The sequence below is a fragment of the Pongo abelii genome, chromosome 11, assembly GCF_028885655.2.
Source record: "Pongo abelii isolate AG06213 chromosome 11, NHGRI_mPonAbe1-v2.0_pri, whole genome shotgun sequence".
NCBI lineage: Eukaryota > Metazoa > Chordata > Mammalia > Primates > Hominidae > Pongo > Pongo abelii.
In genome coordinates, this window is record NC_071996.2 from 140,967,300 (window position 1) to 140,978,800 (window position 11,501).

General features: G+C 48.4%; 1 long non-coding RNA gene across 1 annotated transcript; it reads right to left on the minus strand.

Moving 5' to 3' along the window:
* Positions 1 to 4,152: 4,152 nt before the first annotated feature.
* LOC129058183 (uncharacterized) lies at positions 4,153 to 7,151 on the minus strand. The gene is made up of 3 exons (XR_010136132.1): positions 6,721 to 7,151; positions 5,285 to 5,380; positions 4,153 to 4,288 (listed from the first exon to the last, which is right to left on the minus strand). It is a non-coding gene; the product is annotated as an uncharacterized LOC129058183 (long non-coding RNA).
* Positions 7,152 to 11,501: the final 4,350 nt, after the last annotated feature.

Below are 11,501 nucleotides of genomic sequence, written 5' to 3' on the forward strand. Positions count from 1 at the left end.
GCCAGGTCACGCCTCACTGGCCCTCATTCTCCTGAAGATGGACATTGGGATGAGCTTTATGAGTCCTGAATGGCTGGCAGACCAAGGAATCATTGTTGTTCACTCCCACTTCTCAGACACGGGCATTACACAGCTCCAAGGGAGTTAGGACTCAGCAGCTGAAAACCACCAATTCATGCCTCATCAGTGTCAATGTCAGTCCCCACACTTGTTCTTCCAGATGTCTATGAGGTTGTGCCAAGCAGCCCCTCTCACATGCCTTACCACTGGGTTCCAGTGGTGTCACTACTGTGGCTGTGAAAGGCCATGTAGTGCAGCACAGTGGCCCCTCAGCCATTCTGGGGTGGCTTCGGTTCATCCCTTTGATGTGAAGTCCTACCCTCATCTCCTGCAAGGTGGCTATCCATACCAGTCCCTAAAGTTCCTGCATGGCCGTGAGTCTCTGCAAAGATGCAGTTCTGTCCTCTCTGATCCGCTTGGTTAATGGCAGGACAGCAGGCAAGCTGAGTTTCGGGTCTTGTTTCTGGTTTGAGGTTCGGTTTTGGTATTGATGTTCTTCACTACGCAACAATGCCAACTCCTTCTCTGCCACCAGGTGCCTCCCTGACTCATCATCATGGGGGAGACCCACTCTCTGGAAAGTGGCCCCAAGGTCAGGAAGTCTCATCTGCTATAGACTCTGTGCATTCTGTGGGGGCCCTTGCCACCTCCATCAAGTGGCAATGATCAGCACTGAGTGCAGGCTCAATGGTGGGAACATCACATGCTTTGCCTTCTCTAACCTCACCACAACACCATGAGACACTCTTGTCACCACTGACATCTACAGATGAGGAAAATGAGGCTTGGAGCAGTTAAGAAATCTGCCCAAGCTCACTGTTCTAATAAGTGATAAAACTGAGATTTGAACCCAGACAGTTGAGCCCTGCACAAACTCCCAAGGGGAGAAGATGAAGACAGACTTCAGATAGACCCAGAGTTCAGTCGTAAAGGTGCTTGAGATTTAGATGGGCCTGGGCAGAGAGCCCCACAGCCCCAAGCAGTCATTGTGCATCCTTCCTCTATTCATAACTCTTTCTCAACTCTCCATCCCTCTCCCTCCTCTTAAAATATCAGGGCGTTCACTGGGATTATTCTGTAAAGGAGCTGGAGAAAATCAAGCTTCCTCAATTCCTAGCATTGGACAAATGCTTTGCCAACCAAAACCATTTCTCCTCACAGTTTGATTGGATGTTGGCAGGTGGCAAAGGAAGCAAGTGCTGAGTTCTCCACTCAGTCTTCTGTCTGACGAGTGTCTTGAGCCTTCTCTTTCCCATGAGTCTCTTTGAATCACTGGTGCAATAGGAGAGCTTCATGTCACACCAAAATGTGTCAATCCACAGAATTCAAACATTTCATCACTAAAAGCCTCCTGAGAGAGCATCTAATGCAAATCTTCATCCTACAGATGAAGAAACTGAGGCAAGAAGAGACCATGACTGGCACAGGAAGGTCTAGCTGCAGATCCACTGCAGAGCCTCAGCCTCCAGCTCCCTGCCAGTCCCGGCTCTCTTGCTGACCTTCTCATCTTTCTGTGGTTCTCCATGTGGGCTGCTGCATACTCTCTAACCCTCAACCACAAACTTCCTGAGGAGAACATTGACTTTTTCTCTATATTTTCAGCCTCAAAATGTTTTTACTTTTTTTTTTTTTTTTTACTATTTCGATCTTTGGTAGAAGACACACTATAATGATGTTTCTTCCATATTGTTTTTCCCTCATGTCATGCACATCACCTAAGTGACAATGAGTCACATCCCTGCAATGTTCTTGGGGAAAGAAAAGAAACAGGCTTCTTCCACCCTTTTGTCCTTGTTGGCTTTCCAGCCCTCAGCCTGTATCCAAGATGCAAACAGTTGAAGCTTCTATACAGTTGCTTGAGATCACAAGTCTCCAAGATACTGAACACATATGAAACTCAAGTTTCAGATACAAAAATTACAGGCAGAATAAAGACAGGGTTGAAGGCAAAATTCTTTTATCCGATTAGCCCCAAAATAAACATAAGTGTGTCCCTAGCTTGGTGAGAATTTTTTGCAAAGGCTGCTGAGCAGCCCTGTGGGACTCTGGGGATTGTTGGTGCCCTGAATCCACTTACAACTCAGAAAGGAGGCACCCAGCCAGGAGGCAGGGCCCATGCTCACTGGAGTCCCTCAGCTTGCACCACTCCCTCACCTCTTGACTATGCTTCCCGTGCCTCTGTCTCTATAGCATCTGACTTTTTTATTTTTTTAGACAAAATCTCACTCTGTCACCCAGGCTAGAGTGCAGTGGCACAATCTCGGCTCACTGCAGCCTTCACCTCCTGGATTCAAGTGATTCTCCTGCCTCAGCCTCTCAAGTAGCTGGGACTACAGGCGTGGGTCACCACACTCAGCTAATTTTTTTGTATTTTTAGTAGAGACAGGGTTTCACCATGTTGGCCAGGCTGGTCTAAAACTCCTGAGCTCAAGTGATCCACCCACCTTAGCCTCCCAAAGTGCTGGGATTACTGGCATGAGCCACCACACCCGACCTAGCATCTGACATTCTCAACACTTCTTCCATTGCCATTCTGAGCTTACTCCTTGGGCTTAAGATGATCAGGATGTCAGAAATTTGGATCTGTAACAAGGAAAAAAAGAGCTAACTTCTTGGTAGAACTTGACAAACTGATTCTAAAATTCACAAGGTACCCAGAATATCATGTAAAAGTAGAGCAGAGCTGAAGGACTCACTCTTCCTGATTCCAAAACTTACTACAAACCAACAGGAATCAAGACCATATGGGACTTACATAAGGATAGACATATAGATTAATGAATCCAAAAAGGCCTAGCAATAGACTCTTATATTTATGTTTAATTGATAACTAAACCTTTCATTTATGTTCAACAAGAGCACTAAAACAACTCCAAGGGAAACAGTTGTCTTTTCCATCATTCTTGGGAAAACAAGATATCCACATCCAAAAGAATGAACTTTGATCCCTACCTCACATCATATACAAAAATTAACTCAAAATGAATCAAAGACCTAAATGTGGCTTGATGCAATGGCTCATTTCTACAATCCTAATGCTTTTGGAGGCCAAGGTGGGAGGATCACTTGAGCCCAAAAGTTCAAGACCAGCCTGAGCAACATAGTGAGACCACGTCTCTACAAAAGAGTTAAAAAATTAGCCATGCATGGTAGCACACACCTGTAGTTTCAGCTACTCAGGAGGCTGAGGTGGGAGGAGCTGGAGCCCAGGAGGTTGAAGCTGCACTGTGATCACACCACTGCACTCCAGCCTGGATCATGGAGCAAGATCCTGTCTCAAAAAAAAAAAAAAAAAAAAAAAACTAACCATAAGAGCTAAAACTATAAAACTCCTAGAAATAGACATAGGGGTATATCTTCACAACCTTAGATTAGCCAATGGTTTTTTTTAGATATGACACATAAAAAAAGCAACAAATGTAAAAATAGAAAAATTGGACTTCACCACATTTTAAAACTATTGTGTTTCAAAAGACACTTTTAAGAAAGTGAAAAGACACCCCACAGAATGGGAAAAAATACTTGTAAATCACATATCTCATGAGAGATTTGTATCTAGAATAAATTATTAGTTCTCACAACTCAATAAAAAATAAAAAACCCAATTTGTAAAATGGGCAAAGTGCCTAAATAGACATTTCTCCAAAGGAGATGTACAAATGGCCAATAAGTGTATGAAAAGATGCCCAATGTCACCAGTCATCAGAGAATGACAAATCAAAACCACAAAGAACTACCACTTCCAATTCACTAGGATGACTTAGATAACAAGTATTAATGAGAATACAGAGAAACTGGAACTCCCACACACTGCTGGTGGGAATGTAAAATGGTGCAGCCACCTCAAAAAAAAACCGTTCTGGCAGTTCCTCCAAAGGATCAACATAGAGTTATCCTATGACCCAGCAATTCCACTCCTAGGTATACACTCAAAAGGATTGAAAACAAATGTTCACACAAAAGCAAAACAAAAAAAATGTTTATTTTAGTAGCATTATTCATAATAGGCAAAAAGTAGAAACAACCCAAATGTCCATCAAGTGATGAATGATCAAAATGTGTTACATCCATGCAATGGAATATTAATCATTTATTAAAAAGAATGAAGTATTGATACACGCTACAACGTGGATGAACCTCGGAAACATTATGCCAAGTGAAAGAAGGCAGTCACGAAATATCATGTGTTCCATGATTCCATTCCTATGCAATGTTTGAATAGGCAAACCTGTATAGACAGAAAGGCCAGTAGTTGCCTAGAGCTGGGGAGCAGGAGGCAAGGGGAATAAAGTGAGATGAGATGAAGTGAAATGGAATGAAATGAAATCATGCGTCTTGTGCATTGACCCAGCAATGGAGAAGTGGGGGGCAGACTGCAGGCTGGGGGCTGTCACTGGTCTGAAGGAGAGGATGTGGATTGTTGGCTACTCCATCTGACCTCCCATTTCTCTGTGGTGAAATGACAATAATGCCCTCACCTTTCTGGCCTCCCAGGGTTGTCATGGAGATTGGTTGAGAGGAGTAAGTAGAAGAGATTGAAGGCCACAGAGTGTTTTAGCACATGTAACAAATAAAGAGCCTCGGAACTTCACAGCCATTCATACTGTTCTCTTTGCCTGGAACATCCTCTCACTCTTCCCCACCCAGACACTTAACAATCACTTCCGCTGTGCAGCCGTCCTTGGCAACCCAGACAGAGTGATGCCGTCCTGCAACAGGGCTGCCAGCAGGAGTGTGCCTGACCTCCGTGTCATCACTTGGGCACACTGTGATAAGACCATGTGCCTCTCGCAGACAGGACATGAGCTTTCACCTCTCTGTGTCCAGCCCCCTGCTGACCACAGCACTGCAGGAGGATGAGCCCCTACAGGAGGGAATACTGGCTCTCTGGGGTAGATAAAGAAGGTTCTGGGGAAGGGAAGGGAGGAACAGGAACATGGGCTCCCTGCCAGGCTGCCCCAGGTCCGGGATGCCATCGGCAAGTGGGCGGGGACAGGCCTGGGTAGATGACATAGTAGTGAGTAAGTGGGGAGGCAGGCAAGCAGAGGAGCCAGGCTCACCTCCCACCCGCCCACCTCGGCCACAGACCGGGAGGGGTCGGAGCACTGTGTTGGGGTTGATGAGCAGACGACTGCCAGGCAGCCATTCACAGGAAATGGCACAGACGCACCTTGTTCCAGCTACCCCCATCCTCCCTCAGGGGCAAAGTGAATGAGATACTCACCAAGGAAGCCGTTAGCAAAGGCGGACACTGATTCATGGTTTATAAGCAATGGTGAAGTCCTTTTTCCACTGGCTGCAGCCACGAATGGCCGAGAAGCTGTAAACAGTAACCGTAACCATGCATGAGCATCCCTAGCTCGCTGTCTCCTCGACTCACCTCTCCAGCCCCGAGTGGGGTCACTGGGCATTGGAGAACTGCCCCGTGGCTTCTCACCTGCACGTTGGCAGTCTGCGTCCCCAGGAAACACACATGATCACTTTCGCAGACACCCAAGACCTACATCAAATCTGCCAACTAAACTCTGGGAGGGGTGGCGAGTGAGCTGCAAGCCTGTTTCTTAGAAAGACAGTGAAGGAGAAGATAACAAGGCCTCAAGTTTCCCCAATAGGCTTTCTGGACAGCAGCATGGCCAGGAACTTGGTGGCAATAAGGTTGATGGCATCATTGCTTTACTCATTCATTCATGCCACTAAGGTGTCCCTGAGAGCTACCATGTGCCAGACTGTGCCATGGGCTAAAGGTGCAGAACACAGATGCCTGCATGTGACTCTCAGTGCAGGGGAAGGGCTTTGCACTCTCAGGACATCCTCTGCACCCTTTTGCCACCTTCAGACTCCCAAGGAAGGAAGCCCATCCAGGTGCCACCAGAGAGAGGTGCCTGGTAACCGTGTCTATTGATGGCAACCACAGTGGAGATTCTGGAGCACAGGAGAAAAAAGCCCAGGAACATTCCCTTTCGAGAATTGTCTGGGCCAGGCTGAGAGCTGCCAGGATGGCTTACAGCTCTGCACTCTGTATCATGGCTAAGGATGAGGGCTGTGACGGCCACATCATTGGCTACTCCCCCTCCAGCCCCTAGGATTCATTGTCCACGGGAGAGCCCATCTCCCGGCTGCTGCAGGTGCTCCTAAGCGCTTGCACAGGTAGCCTTCCCTGGAGAATCATCCCTGAGCCACAGCACCCCCTCCCCAGAGGTCCCAAGAAGTATGTCCCCCTCCAGGGAAGGCCCAAAGCCAAAGACTGGCAGAGGGAAGGCTGCCAAGCACTATAGGGCAAATCTAATGAATGCCGCTGAGCTCCGTGAGAGCCAGCTTGGCTGCACTTCCCCTGCACACCCCTCGCCCCACTTCCTCCCCGACCTCTCCTGCTCCCCTCCCTCCTGTGCTAGCTTCTCCCACAGCATCCGTATCCCTTGATCAGTCACTTGCACTGAGAATTTGTCTCAGGCACTGTTTCCAGGGAGCCAGACCTAAGACAGGTGTAAGCCAGAGGGTCTGGATCAAATCCCAGGTGTGATAAGTCACCAGGGGCCAAGTACTCAACCTCCCCAGGTCTCACTGTCTTTCTCTGCAAAATAAGGATAATAGTCACACTTGCACATAAGGGTGCAGTGCAGAGTGTATGCGCGCATAACACTTAAAGTAATTGGAACATACCTGGCCCATCAAAAGCACCTGGAGGAGACATCAGCTCTTACCACTGTAGCCAGCAGGTTGTCTCCCTGAGCTACAAATAAGACACTGGACACCCATTTAGTCAACCTTCTACAGACGATCATAGCCCAACCCAATCAAGCACCTATGTTTCACATTAGGCGTGTCCATTTCAGGGTGTCTTATCCAGCGGCTGAGTTTGAAGGATCATTTTCAGGGTGAAAATTGGAAGAACTGATGAAGCTTACAAAAGCAAGTAGATAAGCACGGCCTTTGCAGGATGCTTCGAGCAGAGCAGTGCTGGCAAGCCTGGCTGCCAGTCAGAGCCACCTGGGGGGCTTCTTAAAACTGCTAGCTCCCCTCCACTGCCACCCCCCACCCCTTCCCCAGCTCTGGCCCTGAAGGTCTAATTCAGTCTAGTCAGCTGGAGTCATAAAAGCCTTCCTGGAGAAGAAGACACCTAATCTGGGTCTGGAAGGATGTGTAGGAGTTATTCAAATGGAGCAGCCGTGTGGAGGCAGGACATCCCAGCAGAGGGGACTGTGAGAGCCATGGCGTGGGCCCTGGAACCCTGTGGTAGATGCAGAGAACCACAAACATTTCCGGGCAGCTAGAAAGCGAGTGGGGGTGGCAGGAAGTGGTGGGAGGGGCTCACAATGCCAGTAATGGCCATATTCAGGGGTGCTCCCGAGCCCTCCTTCCTCATGCCCCATGTGCTCCCACATCACCCCAGGAGATAATAAACAAAGGCGTGCACATGGGGGTCAGACCCCTGGGAGTCAACAATGACTTCGGAGACCTCAGAGAGTCTGCAAGAAGCTTCCCTGGCTGCGTCCCTCGCCCTTTTAGGACCTGTAGGGGCCATCTTTGCTGGGTGAGGTGCGGCTGAACTAAGGGTGAGCTGCTTTCCTCTGCCACCACAGGACTCGAATCCCATGGGGCCCCAGAGCAGGTGGACGGTGGTCCCCTGGCTTCTGCATGGCTGTGCCAACCCACCCTTACAGGGACAGCATCACAGGCAGCAGAACTTCCAGCATTTTCAGAGGAGCTAGAAATTCCACCTTTTTTGTGAGATTTGAATTTTTAAATGTCAGAGCAAATTTTTTCTCTGAAGCAAAACACGTTTGCAGAGTCATGACCTCTGCCAGGGAAGTGGGACAGAAGCTGGAGCCAGAAGACCTGAGGACAGGTCTCAGTTCTGTCCCCTGGCTCACCAACAAGGGAGGGGTGGGCCACAGGGTCTTTCAGTGCCTTCCTAGCTGGACATTTCTGACCCCTCCTCTTCTCCTCTCCAAAATAAAAAAAAATCCTTAAATTTTCTAACCACCTCGGTGTAATTTTACTAGAGCATTAACTGAATTATAAATGTGTGTATTCAAACAAGGGCCTGGCTAGTGAAATTTTAACCAACTACCTGATTTCCAACTGTTTTCCATTGACCCATATATTAAAATAGTAGAAGGCCTTGGTCTCATGAGGCTTCTGGAGAAGGCTGCACACAGCAGGAATGACGCCCCGGTTGTGGAATTTCACTAGGCAACAGGCTCCAAACAGAAAATGTTAGCACTTTTGAGGACAAATACAGTGTTTCTGGTACACGTTCCCCCTACTCCTTTCCTTTATCTAGTTTCTGCTCTTTCTTTGCTCTTTTATTTTTACTACTCCTTTTAAGGGTTTGTGTGTATTTTTATTACCTTAACTTCAGTAGTACATACCCCCTCGCCAAAATACTCCCTTCTCACTTTACACACTGCTGAAAATTATCATGCTGGCCTCTTCCGTGGAGTACAGCTCTGCCCTGTTGAAATGCTCACCCAGGGGGTCACCGAATTCCTGCTCTGTCACCAGGGACTGGGTGTTCAAAGAGTCGTTGATGGGGTGGGGGGTGTGGCCATGCCAGACAGTTGGTCAACCCCGGAGGAAGGCCAGCCCCAGGAGGGAGCAAGAGCAGTGTAGGGTCCAGCTAAGGATTTATGAGCCTGAAGATTGGTTCAGGCAGCGGCGCCATCCTAAGGGAAAAACAGATACACCTCGAAGAGAAGCTGCTCCACCACTGCACCTGCTCTGTGCCACATGGAGGGTAAACATCTGCTAAATGAATGCAAATGAAGAGGCCACCCCTTCATACTCTTGACTATCCCACCTGTGAGTGCCCAGGAGCAGAATGGTCCTCTGGAGATCCAACAAGGCGGCTGTTTCCTTCATAGTCATCAGTAAGACTCTGCAGAAAACTCACTCCACAGGGATTAGGCCAAAAAGAGGATGTGTCAGGAGTTTAGAGGGTGCTATGGGTTGAATGGTGGCCCCAGAAAGGTATATCCACGTTCTAATCCCTAAACCTCAGAATATGGCCATATTTGGAAAATGGGTCTTTGCAGGTGTAATTAAGAATTTCGAGGCCAGGTGCGGTGGCTCACGCAGGTAATCCCAGCACTTTGGGAGGCTGAGGGAGGTGGATCACCTGAGGTCAGGAATTTGAGACCAGCCTGGCCAACATGGTGAAACCCTGTCTCTACTAAAAACACGAATAATTAGCCAGGTGTGGTGGCACGTGCCTGTAATCCCAGCTACTTGGGAGGCTGAGGCCAAGATTCACTTGAACCTGGGAGAAGGAGGTTGCAGTGAGCCAAGATCGCGCCATGGCACTCCAGCCTGGGTGACAAAGTGAGACTTTATCTCAAAAAAAAAAAAAAAAATTTGAGATGAGATTATCCTGGACTGCCTGGGTGGGCCCCAAGTCCACAAATAGTGTCCTTAGAGAGGGGGAAGAGAGAGGACTTGCGAGGGGAGCAGGAGGGGAAGGCCCTGTGAAAATGGAGAGATTGGGGCCGAGGAATACCAGAGCCACCAGAGCCAGAAGAGGCAGGAAGGATTTTCCTCCAGAGCCTCTGGAAGGGAGCACAGCCCTGCCCACACCTGGATGTCAGACTTTTGGACTCTAAAACTGTGAGAGAATACATTTCTGTTGTTCTAAGCCATCACATTGATGGTGATTTGTTACAGCAGCCACAGGAAACTAAGAGAGGGTGTCACCCTTAGAAGGGGTCCCATGGCATCTTGCCCAGTGAGGACAGGGAGCTCAAATGGGACATGGGGAGGGTCAGAGAAGCAGCACTGGCTGGGGGTGATCTAAGCACCTGAGCCCATTTCTGTGGGCAGCCCAAGAGTCAGCCATGGTCAGTGGACCAGAGAAAGGCCTCTCCACAGAATAGCTTTTGGGGACCCAGGAGCCCAGTGGATGCTGCGCCTGTCCAGGACAGCTTGCTAAGGCATCGGTCATCGCCAGAGTGACCTACAGCCTGCCAGCTCCAGATGCTGTCTGCCAACCATCCATCCACAATGTGAGCCCATCAAGACCCCCATCCACTCTGAGCCTCTCAGACCTAACTGTTCAGGCACCCCGGGGAGACAGCCCCACAGCCCCGCAGGCCACTTTGTGCCTGCGGGGATTTGAGGAAGAAAGGAGCTGCTGTACTTAAACTCTGGGGCCAGGCTGCATGATAAACCCCTTCAAAGCAGGCATGAGTGCAGAGAATGCCCTGTTACATTTTATTTTTGAATTTCTAATTTTAAAAAATACACAGGGGAGTCCTAGTTTTAAGATACTGGAGTAGAAGCTTTTCCACTCCCAACTTTTCTCAAAAAGCACGTTTTAGCAAGGAGAACAGGGAAATAGGGACACAAAAGGTATTTATAATCCCAGTTCACAACATGAAAGCAGGAAGCAAACAGATGAATGGGAAACTTACAGCAGGGCCAGAGAGGGTGGGACTTAAGGCCAGTGGGAGAGAGAACAATGAGAAGCAAATCCAGGAAGGCTTGGGAACTGCAGGTGACAGGTACCTGTGCAGGTAACTGCAGGTGATGTAGCCTGTGGATCCTCCACCCAGGCGGCGAGGGCAGGGGTTTGCTGGAAATAGTGCATGGTATAAACATCTGTACAAGGAGCCCTCTGGCCTGGGTTCCACACCCAGGTAGCCCCAAGATGCAGAGACAGGAGGTTTATTCTCTGGGGAAAGTGAACCAAAGGAACCAAACCTGCAGGCACATTGGGAGAAAAGAGTGGCTGGGCTGAAACCCAGCAGGCCAGGAAATTGTGCATGCTGAGCATGGAAATTCCCAATCCTGCCATCTCACCCAGATCAACAGTAGCCCTTGCCCCAACCCAGCTGGCAATCAGAGAGTCCTTTTCTACAGAAACCAAACTGCTCCAGAGAAAACAGCCACAGAGATTGACCACTGGGGATTCCTAATGAACAAGCCAGTTGGCCTGCAGCTCACCCTGCAGTAAAGCCTAAGTTACTCATGTTTAGAAACCCTCCCACTATCATCCTGAGGCCCCAAATTTACATATGTGCCTGCCATAGAAGTCAAAGACCAAGGACAATCAACAAATGGGGAGGGGGAGGAGTTAAAGTAAGCAATAAAGAGAGCAGAATAAACCTTCAAAAAACACTGTATTTTATAACCTCAAAGAAAGAAAAAATAATGCATTCTTAAAACAAGAGCAGGATGTTATTTTAAATTTTTTTAAAGGCAGAATATTTAACTGCCACTTTAGTTACAAATACAAGGATCAAAAGCAAAAAAATAGGCCAGGCACAGTGGCTCACACCTGTAACCCCAGCACTTTGGGAAGCCAAGGTGGGCAGATCACCTGAGGTCAGGAATTCAAGACTGGCCTGGCCAAAACGGTGAAACCCTGTCTCTACTAAAAAATACAAAAATTAGCCAGGTGTGGTAGTGGGAGCCTGTAATCCCAGCTACTTAGGAGGCTGAGGCAG